We start from the raw sequence: 15482 nt of genomic DNA, 5'->3' as shown, positions 1-15482 counted from the left end.
GAGCGAGGCGCAGATTTATGACGTCACATCACCAGAGCAAAATAAAAGTCCCATTGGTGCACTGCTCTCTAGAATCACAAATATATCATAGAAATGTTGACTATAGAATAGAATTTCGTACCCATATTATGATGCATTTCTAAAGTTACTTACTTCGTAAATCTATTAATATTTTTCTCAATTTTTATGTACATTTATAACAGTTTTATGTTGATATACCTTGCCATTAAATTCACATTAAACTAGTTCATGCTGCTGTGTAACTGTTACAAAGAAGGTCTGATGACAAATTTGATCTATCACTCTTTTGACTGTTGTAATCAATCTCTAGTTTTGTATTTATTTATTTATTCCTCTTTGGAAAGTTACTGAAACACTGTCAGGGATTTTATTTTTCTTTTGATATTGAGGCAAATGAGGACAAATATATATATATATATATATATATGAAGAGCCCAGCTAACAATTTTTGGTTCCCAGAACGTTCTGGGAACGTTAGTTTTTGGTTCCCAGAACGTTCCCTATTGGTTAGCCCGGAAAGTTTTCTTTACGTAACTAGAACGTTCCCTTAAGGTTAGGGGAACGTTCTAGTTACGTAAAGAAAACTTTCCTGGCTAACCAATAGGGAACGTTCTATTTATGTTCCTAGAAGGTTCCCTGAAAGTTCTCTGATGGTTCCCAGAACGTTCTCCTAACCTCTTCACTCCAGTACCGCTTCTGCACGTCAGCACTCCCGTGTCCCGGAGTAAGCGGCATGGAAGGCGGACGGATGTGGATCTCAATAATCACTGCTACACACTATGTCTTGTTTTAAACAATTGTTTAATCATTACAGATAATCAGGGCACATTTAACCATCATAAGGAGCATTAAATGAGACTAAATTATGCTATACTGTCTTAGATTTCGTTAATGTAAGATGTAGAAGTACCATACCATAAAACAACCCAGATTTTATGTTTATTAAAGCACCAAATAACATGACATCAACAAAATATTCGATTTTAAAAATGTGTATTTATTTTTTTACAGACATTAAAAACGAATAACATTTATTTGAGGTTAACTAGGATAACATTACATTCGTTTCTTACCGCTGAATTAACGATGAAGTGCTTCCCTCTTCTGGTCACTAAACGAAAATGTCTTGGTTAACATTATGTTTTCTTCAATAAGACGTGTCAAATCTCCCTAAAATAACAATATTTACTCTCGTATATATATATTAATTATAAGTAATTATCCATTAAAGAGATCAATCAACGAACTTTAGTCAGTCAGTAAAACGAAATGACCTTTATTTTTAAAATTACGCAAGCGCGCCGCTTTATGTTGAGGACAGGAGAAAGCGCGTGATGGAGAAAGCGCGTGCCGGAGTAAAGAAATAAACAGTGTTTATTATATGATTTTCAGACACTTAACCTTGGCTTATTTTAGCTATAAAATTAAAATTATATTATCATTATAATGCGGTTTGACCACTTTGATGTCATTTATTAAAATCTTATTTCGGACATGAGATTCTAGTTTGTTTATGATGAAAAAAAAATACATTTCAGCATTAGAAAAATCAGAGTCATCTGCAAAGTTTTAATTCGTTTACATGGTAATGACTACAAAAAATAACCTGCAGGGAACGTTCTGGGAAGGTTCTTTTTAGGTTATAAAATTAAAACAAAAAATAACCTGCAGGGAACGTTCTGGGAACGTTCTCTGTTGGTAAAAAAAAAAATATATAAAAATAGCCTACAGGGAACGTTGGACATGCTTAAATAATGCTAGTGACTTGCTAGTCTTGCTAAAATCATGCTAGCGACTTGCTAGTCATGCTAGAATCATGCTAGCGACTTGCTAGTCATGCTAAAAATCATGTTAACGACTTGCTAGTCTTGCTTAAATAATGCTAGCAACCGCATAGCAACACCTTAGCAACCACCGTGGATACCTTAGCAACCGCATAGCAACACCTTAGCATCTATTCACATTCAAACTATTTATATATTCTAACTATTTATATCTATAAATCAATCTATTTTCAAACTATTTATATCTATCTAGCCTATCTATCTTCAAACTTTATTAATCAAACTAAAACTATTTCAAACTGAAAACCTTTAAACTTGCTTTAAACTAAAAGCTTTTAAAACTACTTAAAACTTACTGGCTAGGCTTTCTCAAGCCAACTTAAAGTTTGCTAACAAACTTTTTATCTAGTTTGACATTATTATTTTACACATCAACAGTCAAGTTCATTCACAATTTTTGTACATAAAACTATTACTTGAGCTCAGTGAAGGCCAGGGACACAATACCCACCCAGCACCAGACGTCATTTAGACGTCATTTTTTGGGCTAAATCAAGTCGGCCCGTCATGGACTTCTTTTAGCCCAAAAATCGACGTTGAAAATTGGTCCTTGTTTGGTCCGTCGAATTAAGTCTAAATTTAGCCCAAAAATCGACGTTGAAGATTGGTCGTTGTTTGGTCCGTCTAAATTTGGTCCAAATTTGGCCCAAAAACGGACGTTTAAAATTGGGATTTGTTTGGGCCATCTGATTTGATCCAAATTTAGTCCAAAAATTGACATTGAAAACTGGGCTTTGTTTGTTCCGTCTAATTCACGCCAAATTTAGCATGAGCACGTTTATTTCGGACATCATACCTCTGTTATAGCCACATAAATGAAGCAAGTATAGAAATAGCCTATTGTAGAAATCATTTTAAGTTCTGTGTCACTGCAAAACCTGCACTTAAATTATTTGTTATTAAGCATCTACATTCGCAAACAAGATAACATACTGTATATTTGGATTTATGGCAGAAATCGAGCAATAAGTGCCCTCTAGTGGGTTATATCTCGTTGAAAATGCTTGTGCATTAGTACAGCTATTTCTGATTATTTTTTAAAAATCACTACATTAAAATGACTATGTGCATAAATAAAAACATTACACATCACAGTAGTTAAAACATCATTAGGTAAGCCACAGCCCTCATATAGCCTAATAAATTCGCATTAATTACACCCATACATGTAATATCTCCACATATATTTAAAGCAGTGTTAAATAAATTGAAATATATTTTGAAAACATATTTAAAAAAATACAAAAACATAAACTTAAAAATTGTTCATCATACATGTGTACATATGTGTACGAAAAAACATATTCATTTAATCCACGTTATTTTCAATGTTACCATTCTAAAGCTAAAGCACGTTTACCATTTCTAAAGCTATATTATATTATATTATATTATATTATATTATATTAACGTGAATTCTGGGTGATTTTACGTGCTGTAATGAGCGCGCGCTCTGAATAATCACGTAACATTTGAACCGGAACGGAGGGAGTTACCATGGAAACGGAGAGGAAACTCAACAGTCAAGCAGGAGAAACCATAGATATATATACGTAGATACCCCATTGGACCGCTCCAAGCACGTAGATGCGTCCGCCATTTTGGAACGGTCCACTTGACGTCATTCACCATACTGTAGGTTCGCAGACCAACGGCTGTGCAGGACTGTGGCATTTCGAATATTCACTGATTACTATGGTCAGTTACATAGACCTATGGGTGAATGACGTCAAGTAGACCGCAGTGAAATGGAGGACGGCTCACGTATGACGGCCCATAGAAACAGTCGCTAATGAGGCATCTACGTATATATATCTATGGGAGAAACCGTCTCTCTCCGTTGTTTTCACTAATTTCAGGTAAGTTTGGTCTCTAAAATTACACAAATAGTACATTAAAGTGTTCCTGACACTTTATTTGATGTAAATGACACGCTTCCGTTGAATATTTACTTTAAAGAAATGGTTTAGTGTCGATTGAAAAAGTCCGTTAGCATCTCAACCGTAATGCTAACTTTAGACTTGAACTCTTGTTTATGAAAGTTTGGGCTTTTAATCTTAAATGTATATGAGCGGTTTGGGTTTTGATTTTTTTTTAAATAAAGGTAATTGCTGGCAATTTATCAATGTATAAAAGGAAGTAAGCTAATTTATTTAACATAAAAGTATTCACTGTAACGTTACTGTTAATCGGATACATCGCTTACATGGGGCGTGAAAATGGGCTGAAAGTAGTTCAAACACGTTTTGATGTTTCATGGTAAACATTTATTGATGATACCATTGTTTTGTGATTTCTGAAAACCCTCTATGACACGAGAAGTTGCTGATTTAAAATTTTTTGGAAGGGAATGCAGAAAACACAGTTGTTGTAAGAAAGCTTATTAAATAACCTTTCATGCATCTTTAATAATATTTTGCCTATATCACCATACATCTAATTTATTTTGCAAATTTATATATATATATATACACACATACATACAAACACACACATACTTTTATGTATATAGTTATTTTAAAAGGGATTTAACATCCACACGTAGCACTGTATGAGCATTACTAAATAAGTAAACCTAAAATTGTAAATTCTGTTATTAAATCCTTTTTTTTTTTTTTTTTTGTATATTCTATATATTATTGTTTTTATTTTCTGCATTTCACCTCTGCTATAGCTTATTTCTAATAAACTTAGCATTGCATTGTTGGCCCTGTGACATTGTTTATGTTCCTTCTTAGATTCTCGCATGCTAATGGCAGTGCACCAGAGTTGGAGTGTATCTCCAGTCAAAGAACATCTCTAGAAATGATGAGCCATATGACTAGTAAGTAATACCTCACACATAAAACAGCCATTTAAAAGTTTAAGGGTCAGATATATCATGTATTTGAAAGAAGTCTTTTATCCTCACCACTGCTGCATTTTTTTGTTTATTAAAATACAGTTAAACAGTAATATTGTAAAATAAAATTTTTAAAAAACTGTGTTCTAATTTAGTATGTTTTAAAAAGTGATTTTTCAGCACCATTATGCAAATCTTCAGTGTCACACGATCCTTCAGAAATGATGCTGACAATTCAGCTTTGCCAAAACCGGAAAAAATGACATTTTTACAATATATATATATATATATTTTTATATATATATATATATATATATATATATATAAATTGTAATCAGAAACATTACTTTTTTTTATCAAAGTGCAGTTTTCTTGGTGAACATAAAAGACTTATTTCAAAAACTTAAAAACTGACCACAAACTTTAAAGGGATGGTTCACCTAAAAATTTAAATATGATGTTGATCTGCTTAGCCCCAGGGCATCCAAGATGTAGGTGACTTTGTTTCCTCAGTAAAACACATACAAGGATTTTTAACTCAAACCGCTGCGGTCTGTTAGTGATTTGATATAGGCAGTAGATGGGCACCAAACCTTTGAAAGTAAAAAAAAAAAAAAAACATACATAGACAAATCCAATTTACACCCTGCGGCTTGTGAAAATATATTGATGTCCTAAGACACAAAATCTGTTTTTGTGAGAAACTGGACAGTTTTTATATAATTTTTTACCTTTAATATACAGCCATGTCCACACAACTGTCCCAAGCGCGTGCTCAGCATCAGGCATGTTACATGTGTACCTGCTCTGGCGTAGTATACGCAAACACCGGAAGCGATCTGTCGCGTGACACTCATTGTTTACTATTCAAACCGATTTAAAGCTAAAATATTACGTTTACTTGACATCTCACTGATTTTCCCTTCCAGCATTTGCATATATCGAGGGAGGCTATCTGGTTTACGTCACTTCCTGTTTGTCCTAGCGCGCACCTTGAGTTGAAGCTCCGTCGAGTCAAATTACTATTTTCTATTTTTAAACCTAAAAACAATTCTATACACCATCATTTTTTTGTTTTTCATAACATGTGAATATACCCGTCGTGTTGTACAACAAAAACAATCGGAACGCCTTGTTATCATTAGTTTTTATTTTTGCTTTCCCGAGTCTGCTACTAAGCTAGCTTATAACCCGTTTAGCTTTGCCAGCGTGGCCGCGGCTAATCTTGCATGCATCGTTTATTCTCTATTCACAAACACTTAAACTGCTTACTCACTGTTACTTGCTTTAATGGCGAATTTGTGTCTACCTTTGAGTGCAGGTGAAGACACGTTCGAGCTGCACTCGGTTCTGATGGAGCTGGAGGCAGTGGAGAAGCAGATCCAGGAGCTCCAGGCGAAACAGATTGAGCTGCGAATCCGAAAGGATTCACTCGAATCTGTCCGGGTAAGTGTACAGCTCGATCCTAACACTCCCATAACCTCTACTCCGTGTGATTCTCTGCACAGATCCGCCGCACCCAGGACGCGATCCTCCCAGATGTCGTTCACTCCGGCGCCGGGACACCACAGACCCTGGGTGCAGCAGCAGAGGAAAGCGCGAGCCAGACCCCGAGCCAGGACCTCTCCCCCTCCGCCGCCCCCGGTCTTCGAGATCTCCACCCGGAACCGCTTCGCTCCCCTCCGCGAGACGGAACGCGACGCTGTGATCGTCGGAGACTCCATCGTCCGGTACGTTCGTGCTAACTTAGCTAACGGTAAAGTGCACACTCGTTGTCTACCAGGTGCTCGCGTTCTTGATGTCTCTTCACAGATACCTGCCATCCTGAAGGACGATGTGAGCGTCGGCGCGATCGTCCTGCACGCAGGGGTGAACGACGTCAGGCTGCGGCAGACGGAGGTCCTGAAGAGGGATTTCAGGAGCCTGATCGAGACGGTACGCAGCACAGCGCCCGCGACGAGAATCATCGTGTCAGGACCGCTTCCCACGTATCGACGTGGACACGAAAGGTTCAGTAGACTTTTTGCTCTAAATGAATGGTTGTTGTCATGGTGTAAAGAACAAAAACTGCTCTTTGTTAATAATTGGAATCTTTTCTGGGAGCGTCCTAGGCTTTACCGCGCTGATGGCCTGCACCCCAGCAGAGTCGGAGCAGAACTGCTGTCGGACAACATCTCCAGGACGCTACGCTCCATTTGACTAGTAAGCAATTCTTCAAATAGTTGTGATGATGGCTTTTGTCATGCACATTTAAACGATAGTATTGGTGCTGTCCAACCTATAAAGACTGTGTCTGTTCCTCGAATAGTGAGGTCAAAACTAAAATTTAATGCAGGATCTAGAACAAATCTAATCGTGATTAGACCAAAAAAATGCACAATAAATGAACAAAATCAATTTTTAAAGCTTGGGCTCCTAAACATTAGATCACTCGCACCCAAAGCACTTACTGTAAATGAAATAATCACAGATAACAGTTTTGATGTACTCTGCTTGACTGAAACTTGGCTAAAACCAAACGATTATATTGGTCTTAATGAGTCTACTCCACCAAACTACTGTTATAAGCATGAACCCCGTCAGATTGGCCGTGGCGGTGGTGTAGCAACAATTTATAGTGATATTTTCAATGTTACCCAGAAAACAGGGTACAGGTTTAATTCATTTGAAGTACTCCTACTCAATGTTACTCTGTCAGATATGCAAAATAAACCTCTCCTATCTCTTGCTCTGGCTACTGTGTATAGACCTCCAGGGCCGTATACAGATTTCCTAAAAGAATTTGCAGATTTCCTTTCTGACCTATTGGTTAATTTTGATAAAGCATTAATTGTTGGAGATTTTAACATTCATGTTGATAATACAAATGATGCGTTAGGACTTGCGTTCAATGACCTGTTAAACTCTTTTGGAGTCAAACAAAACGTCACTGGGCCCACTCATCGTTTTAATCATACACTAGATCTAATTATATCGCATGGACTTGATCTTACTGATATAGATATCGTACCTCAAAGCGATGATGTTACCGATCATTTCCTCGTATCGTGCATGCTGCGTATCACTGATGTTAACTATATAGCTCCGCGCTATCGTCTGGGCAGAACTATTGTTCCTGCTACCAAAGATAGATTCAAAAATAACCTGCCTGATTTATCTCAACTGCTCTGTGCACCCATAAATAAACATGAACTAGACAAAATGACTAGTAACATGGGCACTATCTTCTCTAATACATTAGAAGCTGTTGCCCCAATCAAGCTAAAAAAGGTTAGAGAAAAACGTACTGTGCCATGGTACAACAGTAATACCCATTCTCTCAAAAAAGAAACTCGTAATCTTGAGCGTAAATGGAGAAAAACTAACTTAGAAGTTTTTAAAATTGCATGGAAAAACAGTATGTCCAGCTATAGACGGGCTTTAAAAGCTGCTAAAGCCGAGTATATCCACCAACTCATAGAAAAAAACCAAAACAATCCAAGGTTTTTATTTAGCACAGTGGCTAGATTAACAAATAACCGAACACCTCCTGACCTGAATATTCCTGCACAGTTTAATAGTAACGTCTTTATGAATTTCTTTACTGATAAAATAGACAATATTAGAAATACAATAACTAATATAGATACTACAGCAACTGATACTTCAACATTAGTCATTACACCCAAAGAAAAACTCCAGTGCTTTACAACTATAGAACAGAAAGAATTAAATAAACTTATCACCACATCTAAACCAACAACATGCCTATTAGATCCTGTACCCACTAAATTACTAAAAGAGTTGTTACCTGTAGCAGAAGTACCGCTTCTTAATATTGTTAACTCATCGTTATCTTTAGGTCATGTCCCAAAACCATTCAAACTAGCGGTTATTAAACCTCTTATTAAGAAACCACAGCTAGACCCTAGTGAACTGGCAAATTACAGACCCATTTCTAATCTTCCATTTATGTCTAAAATCCTAGAAAATGTTGTGTCTGCTCAATTGTGCTCCTTCTTGCAAAATAATAATATCTTTGAAGAATTTCAGTCAGGTTTCAGGCCCCATCATAGCACAGAAACTGCACTTGTAAAAATCACAAACGACTTGCTACTTGCGTCAGATCAAGGCTGCGTCTCATTGCTAGTTTTACTTGATCTTAGTGCTGCGTTCGACACTATAGATCATGAAATACTCATAGATCGATTACAAAACTATACAGGTATTCAAGGGCAGGCTTTAGGATGGTTCAGATCATACCTGTCCGATCGCTACCACTTTGTTTATTTAAACGGGGAGTCATCGCAGCTAACACCAGTAAAGTATGGAGTGCCACAAGGATCTGTCCTAGGTCCCCTACTATAGAAAAGTGAGTTCAGTCCTCAGACGAGAAAGAACGACGGACGAGAAAGAACGACGGCGCGTAAGTGTCTACTTTAATACTATTTCACTAGGCGGTCGTTACTTAGAGTTGCTGCTAAAAGCACTTTGTCGTTTCTGTTTAATTACTTATTCCTAAGTATTAATTTTAAGCCGCTGTTCTCTTAAGCACTCTGTAGTTTCTATTCACTTATTCGTTAATATTAAATTTGAGCTGCTTCTAAAACGCACTCTGTAGTTTCTATTTACTTATTGGTTAATATTAAATTTGAGCTGCTTCTAAAACGCACTCTGTAGTTTCTATTTACTTATTGGTTAATATTAAATTTGAGCTGCTTCTAAAACGCACTCTGTAGTTTCTATTTACTTATTGGTTAATATTAAATTTGAGCTGCTTCTAAAACGCACTCTGTAGTTTCTATTTACTTATTGGTTAATATTAAATTTGAGCTGCTTCTAAAACGCACTCTGTAGTTTCTATTTACTTATTGGTTAATATTAAATTTGAGCTGCTTCTAAAACGCACTCTGTAGTTTCTATTTACTTATTGGTTAATATTAAATTTGAGCTGCTTCTAAAACGCACTCTGTAGTTTCTATTCACTTATTCGTTAATATTAATTTTGAGCTGCTTCTTAAAGTACTCTGTTGTTCTATTTAATTATTCGTTTGTTTTATTTACATCTATTCACTGTTAGAAAAGGAGTGTTCTTCTGTTATTTGTCCTGCGATTGTTTTTGCTTTAAATTCTAGTTTTTATTGCAATCATTAAAATTGATAACTGAGCGTACGGCCAAGGGAAGCTTTTGTTTTTGTCATATCGTTCCCTTCTGGAGCTATTACAAGTGCGAAGCTGTTGCTTTTTGAGTTTCGATTGAGCCATTTTGCGTGCGGGCGAGACATTCGCGGCTCACTGAGCCTAGGAGGCGTCCCTAGCTTTTATCATTGAAGCACTGTTTGGTTGTCTATTTAACTGCGTCAGAACAGCTGACGCTGAAGCGTCAGCGGAAGCGTTCAGCCTCCTCGCGTGAAGACCGACGAGAGTAAAGACTGCGACTTTTCCTGCGCGACTTCTCCGAGCAACGACACCGACAACGCACTTAAGTACTCCTCTCCTTTATTTCACTCTTCTTTCTGTCCTCCTCTATCATGTGTTTCCAACTCATTCCGGTGGTCTCTTCACACCGCACTAATATCACACGCACACGTCGACGCAATATTTCTAACCTGCGTCCTATCGACACTTCTTCCACTGAACCTTTCTCTTTCACGGTTGGACTCTGGAACTGTCAATCAGCTGTCAACAAATCTGACTTCATTTCAGCATTTTCTGTGCAATCTGGTTTGAACATTCTAGGCTTGACTGAGACCTGGATTCGTCCAGAAGACTCTGCAACCCCAGCTGCTCTTTCTAATAACTTTTCCTTCTCTCACACCCCTCGTCAGACTGGAAGGGGTGGGGGGACGGGACTTCTTATTTCTAACAACTGGAAATACTCAACCCATTCTCCTCTATGCAATTATAGTTCATTTGAATCTCATACAATCACTGTAACATCTCCTATCGAACTCCACATTGTGGTAATCTACCGCCCTCCTACTCAACTTGGCATCTTCTTAGAAGAGCTGGATGGGCTGCTGTCCTCGTTTCCAGAGGATGGCAGCCCACTTCTAGTCTTTGGGGACCTCAACATTCACCTTGACAAACCCTATGCTGCTGACTTCAATTCACTTCTAGCTTCATTTGATCTACAACGTGTTATCACTACATGCACTCATAAATCTGGCAACCAACTTGATCTCATTTACATGCGAAATTGTATTTCAGACAATATTGTGGTCAAACCCCTACACATCTCTGACCACTTCTTCATTACATTTGACCTACATCTTGCTACTTGTGCACTCCCAACCCCTCTACCTGTTACTTTTAGAAGAAACCTACGCTCTCTCTCACACTCCCATCTTTCTTCTTTAGTATCCTCCTCCCTTCCCTCTCCTACTCACTTCTCATCCCTGGACACTAATGCAGCAACTGACACCTTATGCTCCACTATTACCTCCTGTCTAGATGCTATATGCCCTCTCTCCTCCAGGCCAGCACGATCTGCTCCGACAACCCCTTGGTTATCCGATGTTCTTCGTGAGCATCGTTCCAAACTTAGGGCAGCTGAGAGAAAATGGCACAAATCTAAGGATCCATCCGACCTCAGTATGTATCGGTCTATGCTCTCATCTTTCTCTACCCAAGTACATACAGCCAAATCTTCATACTTCCACAACAGGATCAACAATTCCCCGGACGCACGCAACCTTTTCAAAACATTTAATACACTGCTTTGTCCCCCTCCACCACCTCCCACAACTTCTATAACAGCTGATGATTTCGCCACATTTTTTACAGACAAAACTACATCGATCAATAATAAGTTCTCAGCTCCACACATACAGGAACTAAAATTGACCACAATCACGGCTGGAACCCCCCACTTCTCCTTCTGTCCTTGCTCGGAGGCAGAAGTAACCAAACTTTTCCTCTCCAGCCATCCGACGACATGTCCTCTAGATCCTATCCCCTCACACCTTCTCCAAGCAATCTCCCCTACAATCCTACCGGCGCTCACACACATCATCAACACATCTCTTCTCACAGGCACTTTTCCCACTACATTTAAGCAGGCCCGGGTAACCCCACTGCTCAAAAAACCTACACTTAACTCCTCACTCATAGACAACTACAGACCTGTCTCCCTCCTTCCATTCATAGCAAAAACACTGGAACGGGCTGTTTTCAACCAGCTATCCTTATTCCTCTCACAGAACAATCTACTGGACTCTAACCAATCAGGGTTCAGAAGCAGCCATTCAACTGAGACTGCGCTACTGTCTGTCACTGAAGCCTTGCGGACGGCAAAAGCTGAGTCCAAATCATCGGTACTCATCTTGCTGGACCTATCTGCAGCTTTTGACACTGTGAATCACCAGATCCTCCTGTCCACCCTCTCAATGCTGGGTATTACAGGGACTTCACTTCGCTGGTTCAAATCCTACCTCTCTGGTAGGTCTTTCAGAGTGGCCTGGGGAGGCGAGGTATCCAAAACTCATCAACTGGTCACTGGGGTTCCTCAGGGTTCAGTTCTTGGACCTCTCCTCTTCTCCATATACACTACATCTCTGGGCCCCATCATACAGGCACATGGCTTCTCCTACCATTGCTATGCTGATGACACACAGCTCTATCTTTCTTTCAAACCAGACGATCCATCGGTAGCTGCACGGATCTCAGGTTGCCTAGCGGATATCTCTGCATGGATGAAGGAACACCATCTACAGCTCAATCTAGCAAAGACGGAACTCCTTATCTTTCCTGCCACTCCATCTCTACAGCATGACTTCTCCATCCAGTTAGGTTCATCAACAATTACCCCATCAACTTCAGCCAGAAATCTGGGTGTTATCTTTGACAACCAACTGACTTTTAAAGACCACATAGCTAAGACCGCTCGATCTTGCAGGTTTGCATTGTACAACATCAGAAAGATCAGGCCCTTCCTAACAGAGCATGCTACACAACTCCTCGTCCAGGCCCTGGTCATTTCCAGGCTGGACTACTGCAATGCTCTTTTAGCTGGTCTTCCAGCATGTACAATCAAGCCTCTACAAATGATTCAGAATGCAGCAGCACGACTGGTCTTCAACGAGCCCAAAAAGGCCCATGTTACACCTCTCTTCATATCCCTGCACTGGCTACCGGTTACAGCACGCATCAAATTCAAGACACTGATGCTGGCCTATAGGACAGCCACCGGATCATCACCTGCCTACCTCCATTCACTACTACACATCTACACTCCTTCCAGAAGACTGAGATCCTCTAGTGAAAGACGCCTCATTGTACCACCACAGAGAGGCATGAAATCACTGTCCAGAACATTCTCGTTCAACGTTCCTGCCTGGTGGAATGATCTTCCCACCCCTATCCGGAATGCAGACTCCTTAACAGCTTTCAAACGACTGCTGAAAACCCATCTTTTTCGACACTATCTGACTCAATAAAAAAAAAAAAAAAAAAAAAATATCCTCCCTTCTAGCCTGTTTTTCCTCTCTTTCTTGATCTTCTCCTTCTAGCCTGCACTCTTCTAACAACGCCTGATATATGGTATTTTTGAACACTTCCTATGTTGATCTGCCTCCTTAGGATGAATCACTTGTTGTATTCCCAATTGTAAGTCGCTTTGGATAAAAGCGTCGGCTAAATGAATAAATGTAAATAAATGTAAATGTAAATGTACTATTTTCAATTTACATGTTACCCCTCGGTAATATTATTAGGAAATATGGGATTAGTTTCCATTGTTATGCTGATGACACTCAACTATATATTTCAACAAGACCAGATGAAACTTCTAACTTAGCAAAGTTAACAGAGTGTGTTAAAAAATGTGAAAGACTGGATGACCAATAATTTTCTACTGTTAAATTCAGATAAGACTGAGATATTACTTATTGGACCAAAAAACAGTACACAGAATCTCTTAAACTGCAACTTGCAACTAGATGGATGTACTTTTATTTCCTCTACAGTCAAAAATCTGGGTGTTATATTAGACAGCAACCTGTCTTTTGAAAATCATATTTCCTATGTTACAAAAACAGCATTCTTTCATCTTAGAAACATTGCTAAGCTACGGAACATGTTACCTGTTTCTGATGCAGAAAAGTTAGTTCATGCATTCATGACGTCTAGACTGGACTATTGTAATGCACTACTAGGTGGTTGTCCTGCTTCTTCAATAAATAAGCTACAGGTAGTCCAAAATGCAGCTGCTAGAGTCCTTACCAGATCAAGAAAATATGATCATATTACCCCAATTGTACAGTCTCTACACTGGCTACCTATTAGGTTCCGTATCACTTACAAAATATTACTTCTTACCTATAAGGCCCTTAATTGTTTAGCTCTTGCATACCTAGCTAGTCTCCTACTACGCTACAATCCCTCACGCTCCCTAAGGTCGCAAAACTCTGGACTTTTGGTAGTACCTAGGATAGCAAAGTCCACTAAAGGAGGGAGAGCCTTTTCTCATTTGGCTCCCAAACTCTGGAATAGCCTTCCTGATAACGTTCGGGGTTCAGACACACTTTCTATGTTTAAATCTAGATTAAAGACTCATCTCTTTAGCCAAGCATTCACATAATGTATCTCATAACGTTGTAATTTCAGTTACATCTGATCAAATGCACATTAATATTCTTTAGCTTGGGCTAAACCATCATTTTTGTTTGGTCGGAAGTTGGAACAGCAGCTACGCTAATTATTTCTTTGTTTCTCTGTCTCTGCCACGGGATTTCCATCCCGTGGTAACTAGGATTTACACAAGATTCAGAAGAAGAGATGATGCCAACCCCTCAGAGGACCGCAGATGATGCCAGCCTTGAAACAACATACAGCACTACATAATTTTCCTACAAGTTGATTACAGCACATAACCATTGCAATTAGTGTTCATCATCTGTTTGATTACACAGTTACTGATTTTAATATTTATATCATATGTACATCGACTCAACATACAGTATTCACCACTAATAAGCTACTAAATATATTGTAGTAGCCTAAAACTTTTGTACAGCTGCTCTGCAACAATTTGTATTGTAAAAAGCGCTATACAAATAAACTTGAATTGAATTGAATTAAAAAGTATTATCTGGTACTGTTGAAAGCCATTTTTCTTACTGAAAAAATTTAACTTTTGCCTGTTGTTTTCATACAACTTTGTTTAGATTTCAGTGCAGTATTATATATATATATATATATATATATATTTATTTATTTATTTTTTTTTTTTTTTATTTATTTTTTTTAATCAATAGCCTATTGTAAATATGAGAAGCTGGCTTTAATTATCGCTATTTTTTTTTTTTTTTGCGAATTATGATAAAAACAATGTCACTTTTACTACTTTTAAACCTACCAGGAACACCGACAGCCTCTGCCACTTTGCGCCATGCTTCGTTTTTTCATTGTTGTGTCTCTATATGAATACAGAGATGTATCTTACATTACCGTGAAAGAAGATACAACGACAATCAGCTTCTCTTCCATTGAGCTGCTTGCAAATTAACCAGGCGGAACACATCGTGCATTGTGCATTTATCACATGTGCTTTGTAAAATGGCTGCTTTGAAGAAATTATCAATAAATAAACACAGGCATATACATGGTTTCGCAGTAGAAGAAAAGTTTATTAAAATATGTTTGTGTTAACTTACAGTTTGAAGGAAAGTGTGAAGGAATGAGCAGGGTTCTTACACCTTTTCCAAAGTAAAATTCAAGCACTTTTCAAGCACTTTCAAGGTGCATTTTCAAGATTTTCCAGCACTGTGGTAAATTACATATTCACATACATGAGT

General features: G+C 38.3%; 1 protein-coding gene across 1 annotated transcript in view; it reads right to left on the bottom strand.

Moving 5' to 3' along the window:
- LOC141338876 (uncharacterized) overlaps positions 1-15482 on the bottom strand; it is a 58750-nt gene that overhangs the window by 27245 nt on the left and 16023 nt on the right. The window lies entirely within an intron of this gene.

Source organism: Garra rufa, chromosome 1 (assembly GCF_049309525.1).
Source record: "Garra rufa chromosome 1, GarRuf1.0, whole genome shotgun sequence".
NCBI classification, from domain to species: domain Eukaryota; kingdom Metazoa; phylum Chordata; class Actinopteri; order Cypriniformes; family Cyprinidae; genus Garra; species Garra rufa.
The sequence above is the reverse complement of the archived record's forward strand: the minus strand, read 5'-3'. Positions and strand labels throughout refer to the sequence as shown.